Source organism: Chrysemys picta, chromosome 2 (assembly GCF_011386835.1).
Source record: "Chrysemys picta bellii isolate R12L10 chromosome 2, ASM1138683v2, whole genome shotgun sequence".
Lineage (NCBI taxonomy): Eukaryota > Metazoa > Chordata > Testudines > Emydidae > Chrysemys > Chrysemys picta.
Genome location: NC_088792.1, coordinates 110,884,982 through 110,900,836, shown reverse-complemented (window position 1 = coordinate 110,900,836; position 15,855 = coordinate 110,884,982). Strand labels below are relative to the sequence as shown.

At 48.0% G+C, this 15,855-nt stretch overlaps 1 long non-coding RNA gene across 1 annotated transcript in view; it reads left to right on the top strand.

Annotated features, from left to right (window-relative positions):
* The first annotated feature begins 453 nt into the window (after positions 1 to 453).
* LOC135981114 (uncharacterized) overlaps positions 454 to 15,855 on the top strand; it is a 29,878-nt gene continuing 14,476 nt past the window's right edge. The window contains exons 1-2 of the long non-coding RNA XR_010598080.1: positions 454 to 681; positions 1,259 to 1,340. This is a non-coding gene — a long non-coding RNA (uncharacterized LOC135981114). The remainder of the gene's footprint in view (positions 682 to 1,258; positions 1,341 to 15,855) is intronic.

The window sequence follows — 15,855 nt, the reverse complement described above, 5'->3', positions numbered from 1 at the left end:
TGGGTTCTAGTCCCAGCTCTATGGCCTGGGGCAAATCGCTTAACCCCTGCCTTAGATTTCCTACCTGCATTTATAGGATTCTGATACTTCTGTTCCTCAGAAGTAGGTAGTTAAAAGTATGAAGGTATCTGTGGTAGACTCTAGACACTAGGGAAATAGTGAAAATATTTTGGTGAAGTCAAATTTGTAACTGAGATAAATGTTGATTTCATTAAAGCCTCCCTCTGTAGTGTGTGGTACATTAACATGGTACATATGGAAATGTTTTATTGCTGCAAGTACTTTTTCTCTAGTTCTGAAGGGACATGCCAGGAAATTTTACTGCCACTTGGGGGGGAAGGTGGTGTGTAACAGGGCAGGCTTCCCCTTTAAAAGCAAGGGCAGATGGGAAGCCTGGTTCTGGAGAGTAGCCTGTCAAGAAGGCACTGGGAGTCATTTGACCCAGCTGGACAATATCAAGTGATTGGGTCAGATGATTCCCAGCTAGCTAATCATCTGACCCAATGGGAAGCATGGAAGGCTTCAGCTTCATGAGGGGGCCTGGGACATGGCTGGGATTATGTTCTCCTGTGTCTGCATGAGAAGGCTTCATAACTCAGTGGCAAACAGGCCTTGTGGACCACCCTGTCCTCAGAAAGACTGCAACTTTCAAGCTGCCAGGGGCCAGAAGGCCCCACACAGGTTGGGAACTGGACTATTTATTGTTCCATGTCTCCCCCTCCTTTTTGTGTGTGTGTGCTGAAGAATATGCAGGACTCTGAGGTAATGGCTACATACTGAACTGGGCTTGGCTGATTGTTTGTCCCAGGCTGGTGACTGGATCCACCAGTCTACAGTGGCTTTTTCAACAATATTTAAAAATTGACAAATTCTAGATATGCTATGTGGGCATTGCTGGGGACCCCATAGGAGCATACAGAAATTGGGCAATCCAGTGTCCTACTTAATTATTATAATTGGTCTATAACAGCCTCCATGGAATTTCTAAAATTTCAATTTGTTTCCTATGCAACTGTTCTCTGCCGTGCATATTAAAATAAAACACTGAAATTAAAAGTTAGCAGATAGCTTTGATAATGTGCGTCTCACCATGCAAAGATGAATACCCTGGGGAATAAATTCCAAATCAATTTATCAGAGATCCCTAATAATGAGGCAGTTAATTTAGGACAGAAAAAGATGTCACATGCCAGTCAGAGTTGACAACTGTATTCCAGTTCATCACCCTTCAATTCTGCCTTTCTTCTCTTTGCCAAAGCTAAGCTTTTACTCTCAGCACTGTATGTCAGACTCACCATCTGTCAGAGGCCTACTGCTGCCTGAAGAGACATTACACAAAGGTATGTACACAAGTAGATAAGTTAGAACAGGTTGCTTGCAAAACATTGTTATAACTGTATTCAAATCTGTTTGCATTTTATGGTATGTCTTTTCCAAAGTAATAGTGACTTGGGGGAAATAAAAAACAAACAAGCAAACAACAGCAAAAAAACCCACCCAAGCAGTGTGGTCTCAGCATACATTACAGTTCTGAGTAAAGCCAAGAAAAGTACACAAGTGAATGTGATGATATAATGTAGGTGGTAATGAGATCATTGTTTTTTCAAAGCTTACAGCATGATAACATATAAAGCCAATGACTAAACTCTGCAAATAAGATGTGATAAGTGAGTATAAAATGAAGGTGTGAAGAATTAGCACTAATCTTCTGGGCAAATAAAAAAAACCAAAACACTGCATGTAGATGTGTATTGTGTAGTCAATGTAGTAAAGCCTGCTATGTCTGCAGGATAGTGCTATATTCAAGCAGTGATATACTTTCCGAGCCAGATTATCAAAAGTGGCTGTCAACAGGGGACGGTGAGAAATCTGCCCATTCACCCTCAAGACACACACACATTCAATATTTTCTTCAGTAGACTGAGAACTGCTTATTCAAATGGGTCAACTGCTGTTGAGGATGCTGAGTATCTCACAAGAGGCACTCAGCACTTCTCAGGATCAGACCTTTCCAGCAGAACTCCCATTAAAGCCAATGGGATTTTGGCTTAAGGATTGCAAAATTTGCCTCCAAGTCTATTTGCACTCTGTGGAACTCTTCTTCCGCTAGTTCTTTTTTCTAAGCTCCATGTTCTCATTTATTTTCATCTTTTATTTCTAATCTTTTTAGCCCTTCAAGCATTTCATACTCTGAGCGCTCTCCAAGGGGGCATTATCTATACAATAAAATGTAATGTATGTGTTGTTATATAGGCTCATCTTTTCATTTGTATGTAACTGTTGCTTGTACAGTTTAAAAAGTGTTTGTAATGCTGTAAGATATGGTAATGTAATTTTATTTTTCACTTTAAAAATACTGAGTAGCTGATGCAATTAAATCACTCCCAAGAGTAATGCTTTCTAGAGAAATAGTTCTTAAATATCACAGCTTCACAGTCTTAATTCCAACTCATCTGTAGATAGATATGGGAATTTGGTGTCATTTTTGTCAGCATTTTAATACTTGTCAGTTACATAGAGTCAACTACTACAGATTTCTCTGTGTAATGGCATTAACTATGGAGACTTGTAGAAATCCTTAGAAGGATTTGCTGCTGATTCTTTTTTTGCTTGTAGAAGAAAATAGGCACCAAATAACTGGGTCCCTAGAAATGATACTCTGTAGCTAGTAATGTATACAAATTTAAGATATGGAATGTACAGACCTATTCAGTTGGGAATCCACTATTACTTTCCACAGTACTGTATATTGGCCTTCCTTGCTGAACTGAAGCTATGAACAAGGGCTAATTGAAAGTGTTTCTGACAAAAAGCCTCGGAATGTTCCCAGATCAATAGATACAGCCCTCTCCAGTTGTAAGCAACATGAAAAGTAACATCTTTGGTGATCTTTGTTGAAACAGAGGGAAACTGCCTAGGTTTAGTTAATTAACATTCAGCAAAAAAAGGCCTTAAGCATCAGACTGTGATCAGTATTTGTGCAGCTGCACAGGGAGTATGAGGATGCAAGAAAATTCCTACTCACTGCATGGCCTGTGCAAAGGTCAATTTCAATAGCTGCCCCTATGAACAGGAACTGCTCAGCCCATCTTGCGCACAGTGAGCAAACTGCCCGACATGAGTGAGGTAGGAAGTGGGGCCATGGCCCTGGTCCCTCCCCACTGGCCCCTGGTGTTGGGCTGGTGCAATACAGCCAGAAATCTGGGCCATCCTAATGAATGGTGCAGATAGATTCCCCCCATGAGAGTGATCAGGTCTACTAAAGCACAGTCTCTCTCCCAATGCTTCCTCTGGGGCAGCAGTCTTCTACATGAGCAGTTTGAAAATTGCTTGATCTAGCCCTTATTGAGTACCAGAGTCTTACCTGCTGTTGTAGCAAACTACAAACCAAGGCCTTGTCTACACTACACAGTTCTGTGGACAAAAGTCACCTTTTGTCGACAACACAGTGGCGGTGTACACACTCAAATGCTCCTCCTTCCAATGTAATCCCCTGCTACATAATAAAACCACCTCGACAAGAGTCATAGGGCTTTTTGCGATGTATTTAGTGTGATGCAGCATCACTGTAGACACTGCACTTGATTATGTCACCCTAATTGTCCTCCAGGAGGTGTCCCACAAGGCCTATTATGAGTGCTCTGGTCAGCAGTTTGAACTCTGCTACCCTGAAGGTACTCAGGTATGCGGCCTCCCCCATTTAAAGGACAGGAATTCATCAGTGTTTGTACAATACTGAGCATGTGAGGGTTTTGGTCTTGGAGGAGTCTTGGGCCAAATGTGTCCATTTAATATAATTATGGATTGAAAAGGAACTGAGTAGTAATTTTTTCTTTTAGTAACAAACATTCTGTAAGTTTGGAGGTATTCAGATTTGAGGTTTTCTTTCAGTCCATTAAAAAAATTGGGACCTTTCCCACACAAGTTTCAATAGAGCAAAGAGTGTCCTTTACAATTCATTCTGTACCCATTATTGTATGATTCTACCCTGAAAATGACTTTATAATACGAAATTGATAAGTTATTATTTTTCTTTCTAGCAATTCAATATCAGATTTGTTCTGCTTGCAGGTTAAGAGATTTTTTTTCTAAGTACCAGCCCTGGAACCTCAACCCGGTTTCTTTCCATCTCCTGCGTTATCACTAGTAATAGAGGTTCTGATCTTATTTTTTATCTGTGTAAGCTTTAGTATGTCCTTCCTTAGGGTATGTCTACAGTTCAACCTGGAGATGTAAACTGCAGCTTGAGGAAACATATCTGTGTTAGCTTTGATCAAGCTAGCTTGCTAAAAATAGAGTGTAGTTTCAGTGGTGGGAATGGCTAGCCATGCCAAGTACATGCCCATCCAAGACACTAGGCTCATGTTCAGAGGGGCTAGTTCCTCCCACTGCTCACACCATTGTAGCCACACCCTGTCTTAAGCATGCTAATTTGATCAGAGCTAGCAGGGTATGTTTCCTTAAATTGGAGATGTAACTCCCAGTTTAACGTGTAGATATACTCTAAGGGCTTGGCTACACTTGTGAGTTAGAGCACATTAAAGCAGCCCCGGGCACCCTAGCTCACTACCTGTCCACACTGGCAAGGCACTTAGAGCACTCTCTCTCCAGGGCTAGAGTGATCCTGATACTCCACCTCAGAGAGAAGATTAACGCTTGGTGCGCATTGGCTGAAACGCCTGGGCATCAGTGTGAATGAGGTGTTGCATTACTGTGCTCTGATCAGCCTCCGGAAACATCGCATAATCCCCTTAAGTCAAGTGGCCACTCTTGTCATTGTTTTGGAATCACTGCAGGCATGCCGATATGCCCTTTGAAAGCTCAGTTTGACAGCCTGCATGCTTATCTACTCAGACAAAGCAACCATTACTGTGGAATGCTGTGTGTGAGAGAGAGAGGTGAGGGAGGGGGAAGGTCTGCTGCTGTCTGAACTTACAAGACAGCATGCTGACATGCTCTCAGCCCCCCAAAAAGTCCACTCTCTCTCCCCTCCCCACATACACACAACACACTCCCTGTCACACTCCTCTCCACCCACCCCCCATTTGAAAAGCACGTTGCAGCCACTTGCATCCTGGGATATCTACCACAATGTACTGCTCTCTGTGGCCGATGCAAGAGCTTCTAACGTGGCCACGCCAGTGCGCTTGCAGCGGTCAGTGTGGACAGACTACAGCTTTCCCTACTGCGCTCTACGAAGGCTGCTTTAACTCAAAGCGCTCTACATCTGCAAGTGTAGCCATGCCCTTAGTGACATTTGTGCAACCCCTTTGTCTTCATATTCAGCCCATCAATATATCATTGGACAACTCACTTAATTTGCCTTGTGCTTCAGTCCCCATCTGTAAAATGGGGGTCGTACTTCCTTACCCCACATGGGTGTTGTGATTAATGATTGAGAGACACTCAGATTCTATAGTGCTGAGATCCATATCGGTAGATAGGTGGATATTAAAGAGAAAAATCAGATTAGGTCCTCATGCTGTGCTTGTCTGAATCCTTGAGAACCACCACAGAGAGGGAGGTAGCTTTGGGGTTTGGAAGGAAAGGGGAACTAGATTGACCTTATATGGCTGAGAGAGGCTAATCTGATTGAGGAGAAAAAGGCCAACAGAGCCAAAACATCCCTAGTAGGCTGTTTTAATTCTGAAAATATGACAAGAACTTTTTTAGTGCCAGGAAGGAATTTAATGTCTTTGGATGTGCTGGATCTATTCCAGCTCTTGTTGCTGGCTATCTTTAGCCCCAAAGATGACTTTTTACATATTTTAAACATAAGATGCCAGTACAGTTTTTCTTCAACAATCTGACCTTCACTGGGGGCATATTTCTGTGGCAAGCAGACTCCCTGTTGGGAAACGAAACCAATCTTAAAAACACAAACAAACAAACAATCAAAAACTGTCAAATAACTTTTGAGGACTTTCATGTTTCAGCAGAGCTTAATTAGGGTTGATTGCTGTTATTTTACGATATGCCAGCTCCTGATTTAGTACTAGTTTGAGAGGGTTCCACTCTTATCTCTCTCTTCAACAGCTGTGTCGAATTCAAATCCTATGAACTTTTAAAATGAACTTAAACTTTGCAAAAACACTTAACTTAGACATAACCCAGTGACTGCACTGAAGCACCACTCCTACTAAGATTGAACTTGATTCTGTGCCAGTTGAAGCCAGCATCATAGCTTCCATTTACTTCTGTGGTCAGAGCCATAGATTGCACAGCATTCCAGGCATGGGTGGTGGTGGGTGGAGCCCCACTTTGGGGAGGCTAGCCACCCCACCCGTTCTGTCCAAGTCCCTCCCCCCCCGCCTTCCCCCGCTGCTGGAGGAGCCCTGGGCCAGCCGGAGGCCCCCCCCCCCCAGCCACGCTGCACTTCCCCTCCTGAGACCCCATGCCGCTCCATGGGGAAAACTCCTGTCTCTTCCAGAAGACCTTCAGCTTTTTATATGCCCCATGGAGGTTCTGGGGTGGCTGAGGAGGCGGCATGTGCTACTCAGCTTCCTGGGTTCATCAGTAATCTCCGGGAAATTACTGATGAACCCAGGAAGCTGCGTAACACATACTGCCTCCTTAGCCATCCCAGAACCTGCATGGTGCATAATAAGCAAAAACTTCCCGGGATCTGCAGCCGGCAGCGTAGCTATGCCGGGGGAGGCTTAGCCTGCTCTCGCCTATTATACTGGGTCTGGATGGTGACTGGCTGATGTTGAGAAATAGACAAAGAACTATTAATAATGATAATAGACTGACAGGCTCAGGAGAGCTGGAGGGAGAGCAAAGCTGGGTGGACAAAAAGGGATCTAAAGTAAAAAAGCAGTTGAGTTACATAGGCTGGTATGGGAACAGAGGATGTTCTGCATATTTATTAATGATTTGGGGGAGAGTAGAGGACATCAAGGTTGTGACATATCCTGCTGACATACAGTCATCTCGGTTACTAAGAAATTTCTTAAAAATCTAAATCTAAATCAAAGTGGCTGATGAATTTTGTGGCATGTCCCCACTTCTCTTCCTCTTCTGATTTTCCTACTACTCTTGCCAGTGGCAGCTGCTGCAGCAGCATCCTGCATATGTTAGAGCTGCTGGTTTAGGACCTAGTCCAAAGCTCATTGAAATTAATGGAAAAACTTGCATTTACTTCAGTGAGATTTGCATCAGGCCCTGGCAGGAAAAAATACCAAAAAAGACATCCCTGAGTAATGTATGGCACTAGGCTATGAGATGCCAGTTTAAGCTTACTTTATGAATGACAGTAAATTCCACATGAAGCTGGGGAAATATCATGAGCTCACTTGCAGCTGGGATGCTGAGAAATGATGAGACTGCATGCATAGTAGAAAACTGGGAAGTATGATAGACTTAAATGTTGGGAAGGAAACTCATTTCTGTTCTCACATATGGACCAAGGGGGCTTCTGAAAACTGACAGAAGCTCCATGATGTCAGGTAACAAATTATTTTGTATTTTTTCCTGATGATATTACCGGAGCTTTTCAAAGCAATTAAAGCAGCAAACAGTCTATTGTGTGCATGACAGTATTGAAGAAACAATAGTATAGTTACTAGGCTTCGATTTTCACATCTGGCTGTTGGCCCTTGGTCACAATGGCTCTTTTGGAGACATGTCTCTCTTCTGTATATACAACAATAACCTCTGCTGCTACTTCTTCAGGACCATTTTCTGTATGTGGAATTTTTCGGATGCTTCAGTAAAACAAAAATACTGAGTGATCTTTGTTAGGGTGCTGTTTTTCAAATATAAATCTGTAAAGAACATGGGTAGCTAGGAGGATTTAACAGGGTTATGTTGTAAATATATAAGTGCAGGCCACAAACTGACTGAAATTCATCCACTTACCTAGCTGCTTAAATCAGGAGGTTTAAATATGACAATAAATAGCAGTCACTTCTGCGGCTGAGTATGGAAGGGAAGATTAAACAAGGCAGTGATGTAAACACATGCTGGTTTCATTTATGATTTAGATCTTGATCATATAATGGAGACATTAGGTCTGTAATAGTGACACAGGCACCATGGAACAGATTCTCCATTGCCCTTTGGATGTAGTATTTCTATCATTTGGTTTAGGTAATTTAAAATAATGGCAAATAGAGGAATAAATAACTGATTTCTATGTTGCATATGTTAGGGTATTAAGCTTGATGTTTCCAGATATCTCTGATCTTTCTCAGACCATGGTCTGCCTGTGTTCTCCTTTTGTAAAATTGGAAGTAATCACACTTGCAGACCTGTGGATTTTCAAACCAGTATGGCTAATACTAATTATATAGTGTGGAAAGGGCATATTATCATGGCATTCTTAGCAGACAGAAATCTCACTGCTCTACCTGGCTCAGAGCAAACTGCTGACCCTCAGTCAACCAGGGATATTTCTTTATTTATTTTTGTGCAGGGAAAATCTTATACATACTGCTCCATTTTCATAGAATCCTAATTGATTATATGAAAAAGGGGCACACTTAAAATATTTGTTCTTTCAATTTGATGGCTAACATTTCATACAACTCTGCTTTGGCAGTATCTTAGCATCTATTGTATTTGATCTCTGGTTGTATGGGCCCAAACATCTGAAGTGTGGATGCTCTGGGTTTTGTCTGCAGGCTTTTTTACAGTATTACAGTTAACAAAGGACCTAATGTTGAGAGGTGCTGAACATCCCCTCAGAGACACTTTACTGTGATGTGTGAAAGCCCTCATCTTCCAGTGAAAGTCAGTAGGAGTTGTTGAGGGTGCTCAGTATGTGAAGATGATGATCAGCAACTGTGTAGGTTGAAGTCCCCACTGCAGAGTGGCTCCTCTTCTCACCCTTTTTATTAGTACTACTTCTCCCTATTAGAGAGAGGCCCAAACAGATCTGAAAAGTAATGAAGTTAGAAATATGCATCCTAATCCAAGTTTTACAGTATCTCATATTAATTTCAAGAGGAAAGAACTATCCCCCAGCTATTGTGCCTTCTGCTGAGTAGAGTGAACAAAATCTTTAAAGTACAAAACATATTAAAGACCTGTTTGTTTATGGTAAATCCCCATATCGTTTATTCAAACGCAGAGCAAGAATGCATTGAAACATACAGGATGCAATCTTAGACTAACTTCATGGTATTTTCTATCGTAAAAATGACACATTCTTGCCAGCTCAGACTAAATAATACCTTGTTCCTGAAAGCTTTTCCACATCAGACTATTAGACTCTAATGAGTATAGCTGTACTTTACATACAAATATTGTCATAATTTAGCAGTGAAGGAATAAGTCATGCATACACAGAGTTGGAACTAGTTCCAGCTTTTGAAAAACAACAATTTACAAGCTTATTCACTTAGTCTGCACAAAAATGAGTCATCTTTTGCAACAGCATTTTTTTGAATGAGGGAAGATAATGGGCATTTAATATATCGGGAACCCATCATTTAAGTATTGGGGAGAATGCTGCATGCTTTTGTATACATTGTGGCCATATGGTAGTCTCTTCTTGCACTAGATGATAATCAGCCAAACATCTCATGCATAATAACATGGTGTGTTTGTGTAATGGAGCAGAATGAAATAGTTTTGTTTAAATAGGTGCTTTTGCCTTGTTATTGAAATTCACCTTGCTGTTAATATGGCTGCATATTTTAGAAATGCACGTGGAGGTTTGAGCATGATATGAGGTTTTCAGCTTGTGAGGTCAGTTCTGAGGTAGGCAGTATACTGAAGGGAATGAAATTACTATGACTGCCTGGGGAGAAGTACTGAGGAAAAGAATCTGGGAGTCACAGTGGATCACAAAGTAAATATGAGCCAACAATGTAATAGAGTTGCAAAAAAAGCAAACATCATTCTGGGATATATTAGTGGGAGTGTTATTAGCAAGACACGAGAAGTAATTCTTCCGCTCTTCTCAGCACTGATCAGGCCTCAGGTGGAGTACTGAGTCCAGTTCTGGGCACTATGCTTTGGGAAAGATGTGGACAAATTGGAGACAGTTCAGAGAAGAGCAACAAAAATGAATAAAGGTCTAGAAAACATGACCTATGAGAAAAGATTGAAAAAATTGGGTTTGTTTAGTCTGGAGAAGAGAAGACTGAGGAGAGACATGATAACGGTCTTCAAGTATGTAAAAGGTTGTTATAAAGTGGATGGTGATAAATTGTTCACATCATCCACTGAGGACAGGAGATCAAATAATAGGATTAAATTGCTGCAAGTGAGATTTAGGTTATGCATTAGGAAAACTTCCTAACTGTAAAGGTAGTTAAGCACTGGAACAAATTACCTAGGGAGGTTGCAGAATCTGTCGTTGGAGTTTTTTAAGAACATGTTTGTCAAACACCTGTCAGGGATGGTCTCTAGTTGATACTTAGTCCTGCCTCAGTGCAGGGGACTGGAATAGATGAACTACTGAGCTCCCTTCCAGTGTCTTCCCTCCCCTCCCCCGCCCACTTTTCTCTCTCTCCTTCCTATCTAGCCTACATGTATTGCAGGGTTTGAATGAGCTTTCCCCTGACACCTAGTCATGATTCAAACTGAAGGAGAAGACTTCAGGAGCAGACTGTATTTTCATAGACACATCTACTCTGCCTAGGTGTTTAGCAAACAGAGGGGTTTTGCGAAAATGATTGATTTTGGTTGGTTTCGGGTTACAGTTCACCTTAGTATTGAATGCAAGGATAATGAAATTTTATCACATGGTTTCCCTGCCTCTGATAGAATTCACCCCTCTCTGTATACTGTCAAATCATCCTTACCTCAGATGACTTATTCCTAGCGCTGATAAAAATACTTCTGAAGAGTGTTTTTCTTTGCCTTTGGAATGAACCAGATTCCACAAAATGTTAGGTATTAAATAAAAAAAAGTTCCCTGACTGAAGATAGATCTGTGTGCACACACACCATCCCCCCAAATAACACAACCTGAACATTAGCCTATGTTGCATTCTACTCAGTGTATTTTTCAGAAACAAAGAATAATTTTGTCTAGCATATTTGGTTGTTATTAGCATAATTTGGCAACTAAACTATCTTCTTCCCGGGTTATTGTTTTGGAAAGTGTTTTTGCTGAAATGGGAAAACAAATACATTCTCCCATCAGTTGCCCCTTCTTATCTTCTAGAAAGTGCTCCCTTGGTTACTTTCTGATATTTACCTCAGACGACAGGGGGAAATTTCTGTGAGAGCCTCTTGTTAAAATATTCTTGCAGCACATCATTGAGATTGTCTACACTACAGCTGCTACCGTGGTACAGCTACGGTGCTGCAGCTATGCCACTGTAATGCTGTAGTGTAGATTCTCCCTACAATGACAGAAAGGGTTTGTCTGTCAACATAATTAATCTAGTTCGCTGAGAGGTGGTAACTAGGTTGATGCAAGAATTCTTACACTGCAGGTTAGGTCAGCCTAAGTATTGTACATACGTGTGGTAGGTCGACGACTCACCGGCACAGCACCTCCTGCTGATCATCCAGGGAATTACCTCTTTCTATCCCAGAGCACCCTCTGCAAGCTGGTGTCTCGCCTGCCACTTGCCCCGTGTCCCTCCCAGACCCCAGTACCCTTTGCCCAAGGGTTCTGCCCACCACAGTACCCCCTTGCTCTGGGTCTCCCCTCCCAGGGTAACCCCCAAGCCACTATCCCCACCTTGCCTCAGTGGCTACTGCTAGTCATCATCTAGCCCCTGCTCCCTGGGGCAGACTGCAGTTTGTAAACCACTCATCATCGGCAAGGGGGGTTGGACCGGCTGCCTCTGCCTATATCTGGGCTGCCCCTCTGTAGCCCTAGTACCCTTTTGTGGGCCCTTAGCTTGGCCTGCAGCCTGGGTCATTGCTAGGCTAGAGCTCCCCAGCTCCCTCTGCCCTTCCCCAGCAACTGCTCCATCCTAGATACCCTTCTCAGCTTCCTAGGCAGCCAGGTCCTTCTCTTTCTGAAGCTAGAGAGAGTTTCAGTCTCAGGCCCTCAGCCCTCTTATAGAGCCAGCTGTGGCCTGATTGGGGCATGGCTCCACCTGTGGCTGCTTCCCCCAATCAGCCTAGCATTTCTCCACCACAGCTCGCTCCAGGGCTGCTTTAAGCTCTTCAGGGCAGGAGCGGGGTGACCACCTGTAGTGAGTCGGTGTGGCTCCCCTCCTGCCCAGAAGAGGGAGCCCACGTGCAGGCACCAGAGTGGGTGGGACCACCACCGCCTGTCCCCGCCCCCCGGAAGTCAAGGGGCGGGGCAGGAAGTATAAAGGCCGGCTGCCAGAGCTCAGTCTGCGGCCAGCCACCACAGGGAGCAGACGTGCGGCCGGGAGCTCCCGGCCAGGAGACCGCCGAAGACCGAGGCCTGGACCCTAGCTGGCCTGAGCTACCCCGGGCACGCTACGAGGAGGAGCCGCCGGAGCCCGTCTGCTCCCGTCACTGGGAGAATCCCTGGGAACCCCACCCCACCAACCCTGAGGGTGAGACTGCACCCGAACCCCTCCGCCCCTGCTGCTACCCAGAGGAGCCGCCCGAGGACCGTTGGCCGGACTTCCCGGCAGAGCTACTGGACCTGCCACCGAGCCCTGGCCGAGAGGAGCCTATGCAGTTGGACTGGCCCGAGCCCGGCGCGGCGAACGAGGTAAGCTCTGAGGGGGATCGTGGAAGTAGCCCGGGGGTAGCCGACCTCGGTCCGGCTGCAACCGAGTGTGAGCCAATGTCAGTGTGTTGCGGTCTGGATGCCCCACTGACCAGCAGCGGCAGTAACCGCTGCTAGGGCCCCGGGCTGGAACGCAGTGGAGTGGGTGGGCCTGCGTTCCCCCCTGCCACCCCCGCTCACGGGTGGCAGGCTTCCCCCTCACCCAACGCTCGGCTACAGAAAGCCTAGGCGTGCCTTACCTGAACTGTGTTTGCCCCGCCCTGATCCAGGGCCTGGGCTCCTGAACTGCTTGCTCGCTCAGCCCCCTGCAAACAAGGGCCTGAGCTTAACTGTGTTTGCCCCGCCCTGATCCAGGGCCCGGGCTCTGAACTGTTTGCTCACTCAGCCCCTGCAGTCAAGGGCCTGAACTTTACTGTGTTTGCTCCGCCCCTGCAACCAAGGGCCTGAGCTACCCCTGTGGGTGTGCCCCGCCCTGATCCAGGGCCTGGGCTCCTGACCTGTTTGCTTGCTCAGTCCCTGCACCTGAGGGCCTGAGCCCTGAGCTGACTGTCGGCGTTGCTCCGCCCCTGCACCAAAGAGCCGGAGCTTCGGGACTAACTGACTGCTTGTTCCCACAGTAGTGAGTCGGTGTGGCTCCCCTCCTGCCCGGAAGGGTCGAGCCCCGGCTAGGACCTATTACATTTGGCGCCCAACGTGGGGCACGAGCCCCTGCCCCTGTGAGAAGGGGCTAGAGGGGGAGTGGCCGTTGCACCCCCCCCCCCCCCCGTTCTAAGGAATGGATATGGAGCGGTTGTTCCAGCTGCTCGCGAAGAGCCAGGAGTGGCAGCAGACGGCCCAGTTGCAGCAGCAACAGCAGGCCGCTCAGCTTACGCAGCAGCGAGATGCCGCCCAACTCCAGTTACAGCAGGAGCAGCACACGGCCCAGCTCGAGCAACAGCAGCAGCTGGTGCGGCAGTTGGGGGTCCAGCTGCAGCAGCTGCTGGTTATGCTCCCTCGCCCCGCGCCGGGGCCGGCGGGGGAGGTGCGGAGATGCCGCGGTTAGCTGCCCCCTTCGGTTGACTAAGATGGGCCCAGACGACGACCCTGAGGCCTTCCTGGTCACGTTCGAGCGGGTAGCCCTCGTCGCCGGGTGGCCCAGGGACCAGTGGGCTACCCTCTTATCCCCCTACCTGACGGGGGCAGCCCAGGTGGCCTATCGTGGGTTGGCGGCTGAGTAAGCCCGGGACTACGACCTGGTGAAGGCCGCGATATTGGACGCCCTTGACGTCAGTCCCGAGACCTTCCGACAAAGGTTCCGGAGCCAGACTTACCCCGCCGGGCCCGACCGCGGGTAGTGGCCCAGACCTTAAAAGAGGCTTGCCGACGGTGGCTACAGCCCGACACCCGGACGGCGGAGGAGGTAACCGAGCAGGTTGTGCTAGAACAGTTTGTGCACACTCTACCCTCCCGAGGGCGCGCCTGGGTGCTTCGCCACCGGCCGGCGACGCTGGCCCAGGCAGTGTCGCTAATGGAGGACTTCCTAGCCGCCGAAAATGCAGTGGGGCCCACCTTCCGACGCCCCGGGCCCGAACCAGCCCGTGGCGAAAAGAAAGGGGAACCCCCGAGCGGACCACGACACCCCGCACCTAGGCCCGACTCCCGCCGCGAGACCCGGATCCGGCACACGGACCCGGCTCCTCGGACCGAACCAATGGCCCCGGGCCAGGGGCCCCCAAGGGCTCGGCGAAGCCCCCCCCCGGAGCCCAAGCCGAGAGGGCCCCCGGAGCAGATAACCTGAACTCGGTCCCTGCTTCGGTTGTGGGAAGATGGGGCACCTCCAGCGAGACTGTCCGGAGATGGATTGTAGCTATGGGCAAGTGTGGGCGGGCCACACTCGAGCCTGGCCAGCCATGAACCCCAAGCTGACCGTCCCGGTGGCCGTCGGAGGTAGGACTACGCGGGCCTTGATCGACTCGGGCTGTGGCCGTTGGTCCGTAAGGACCTGGTCCCGCAGGGCGATACCCGCCTCGGGTGCATCCATCTACAGTGCATCCATGGGGATGTCCGACCATACCCCAGCGCCCGGGTCCCCCTAACAATCGCGGGGGTCACCCGACACCTGGTGGTTGGGGTAGCTCCCCATCTTGCATATCCTGTGATCCTCGGTCGGGACTGGCCGGCCTTCGAGGAAGTCCTACGTTCCACGCCGGCCCTGGAGGCTGATCGGCTGGGGTCCTCATCCGAGACCCCCAAGCAGGGCCCGGCGACTGAGATAGACGACACGGACGCAGCGGGGCCACAGCCGGAGCCCGCCCCTCAGCCCCACTTCGATACCGACTTCTGTCGGGACCAGCGAGAGGACCCCACCGTCAGCCGCTTCTACGAGCAGCTCGCAGCAGTAGACGGGAGTGTTGTGGACCCCCAGCGGGCCACCCTATGGCCCCACTTTGAGCTGCGCCGGGACCGGCTCTACCGCGTGGACCGTGATCCCCGCACCCGGGAACCACAAACCCAACTGTTGGTGCCCCTGTGTCACCGGCGGACGGTAATGAAGCTGGCCCACGATGTGCCAGCCCCGGGCACCTGGGGCAAGAGAAGACCCTCGCTCGAATCCTGGCGCGCTTCTTTTGGCCGGGAATCTCTCAGGAGGTGAAGGAGTATTGCGCCTCCTGCCCAGACTGTCAGCTGGTCGCCCCGCCCGGCATCTCCAAGGCACCCCTGGTCCCCATGCCAGTGATGGAGACGCCCTTTGAACGGGTCGCCATGGACCTCGTGGGCCCCCTCCCGAAAAGCGCCGCGGGGTTTCAATACATTCTGGTTCTGGTGGACTATGCCTCTCGATTCCCGGAAGCCATCCCCTTGCGGAGTATTACCGCCCGGACCATCGCGGGGGAATTGCTGAAAATCTTCGCCCGAGTAGGACTGCCTAGAGAGATCCTAACCGACCAAGGAACGAACTTCACGTCCCAATTGTTGTGACAGGTCTGTGCCCTCTTAGGCATCAAACAACTCTGGACGTCCGTTTACCACCCGCAGACGGACGGGTTGGTGGAGCGGTTTAACCGCACTTTGAAAGGCATGTTGCGGAAGTTCCCAGCAGAGGACCTCCGCCACTGGGACCAATTCCTTCCACCCTTGCTGTTAGCCATCTGAGAAGTCCCGCAGACCTCAACGAAATTTTCCCCATTCGAGCTGCTGTATGGACACAGACCACGGGGCCTCTTAGACCTGATGAGAGAGACCTGGGAACAGTCCCC